The sequence below is a fragment of the Apis dorsata genome, unplaced genomic scaffold (assembly GCF_000469605.1).
Source record: "Apis dorsata unplaced genomic scaffold, Apis dorsata 1.3 scaffold_73, whole genome shotgun sequence".
Taxonomy (NCBI): domain Eukaryota; kingdom Metazoa; phylum Arthropoda; class Insecta; order Hymenoptera; family Apidae; genus Apis; species Apis dorsata.
Window position 1 is genome coordinate 1026597 of NW_006263371.1, and position 1374 is coordinate 1027970.

At 37.4% G+C, this 1374-nt stretch overlaps 1 protein-coding gene across 13 annotated transcripts in view; it reads left to right on the forward strand.

Moving 5' to 3' along the window:
- LOC102680558 (polypyrimidine tract-binding protein 2) overlaps positions 1-1374 on the forward strand; it is a 503794-nt gene that overhangs the window by 198829 nt on the left and 303591 nt on the right. The window lies entirely within an intron of this gene.

Sequence of the window (1374 nt, forward strand, 5' to 3'; positions counted from 1 at the left end):
TTTTTTACACAAACTGAAATGGAACAGGAAAAAAATAAATATTATTTTTCTATTTTATACATGATAAACTCCATTGAACTAATGGAAGGTTTCTACATAATGTTTCGTTAACGAATTCCCGTTCGTTATTGTAATTGAACGAGAAATAGGAAAAATAGGGAGGGGGGAAAATTGAGCCAATATTTTTTTCAAATTGCCTTTTGATTGAATTTCTATATACTCAACCAATACTAGTTTTCATTTTTCTGTAATGGATTGATTTAGCTCCTCGATTCGATATAAAAATTACAATACTAATTTCCTAATTAATTTCGTTAAAAAAAGAAGAAGAAGAACGTACGAGAGAAAAATCCTCAAACAAATCGCGAGAATTTCAAATGCATTGGCAACAGGTATCCGAATGAAATTGTTGGGCGTACAAAGAAGACGAATCGGAAGGCGAAAGAAAAAAGTCGCGTCACACGATGGAGTATTTGATGGCTCGAAATATTGGCGAAAAATGCAAATTGCCTCTCGCTGCGAAACGATTGAAAACGCGCGTCATCTCCGGCCAGGGGTCCCGGCGCGTTGCTTCCGGTTCCAGCCGACTTCCGTCACGATTGCATCGTTGCACGCCAAATTTTAGAAAGATAACTCGACTCGGATGAATCGTTCAAATTTTCGAAACTTCGTTCTTTCTTCGTGAAACGAAGAGAACTTGCCACCGAAACAAATTTTATTCGAAGAAATATCTGTTCAATCGATCCGATCCTATCCGAAGCTTTAACCAGGGAAGGTGTATTAACCAGGGTGAATCACTACCACCAACCATCATTAGCAGAAAATCACGTTAAACGTTCTCGCGTCGCGTCATCATTCACGCGTCACTGTCAGTATTCCTAATGCAACTACACCGATTGCCAATTAGCGGCATGGTGTCGATCGATCGGAAGCCACCGACTGCACACGGCCCAACGATCACACTCGTTAACGTCAACCGCCGAAAGAACCTTATCTCGGCCCACAAGATTCGAATAATAATCGAATTCTCGCGGTAGAGTTCGATCTCTCGTCTTGATTCGATCCAACTAATTTAGATTTAATCTATTCTTTAATTCTTGATATATACATCTTAGAGTTATTTGATAATTAACCGATTTTGTTCACAAAATGGATATTAATCCTTTGTGAAATCCAGGCATTTTTCTCGGCTTGGCCGCACCAAAAATTCTTCCTGCATCAATTTGGTGAATTTCTGAGCTAACTTAAAATGATTTAGCCTATAAAATTTTTATACTCTAATATTTTATGTGCCTTTACACGTAAAGAAATAAAATTTGTCGATTATTAAAGTCTATATTGTTGCTTGGTATGGTATTTTAATAATTATACTCT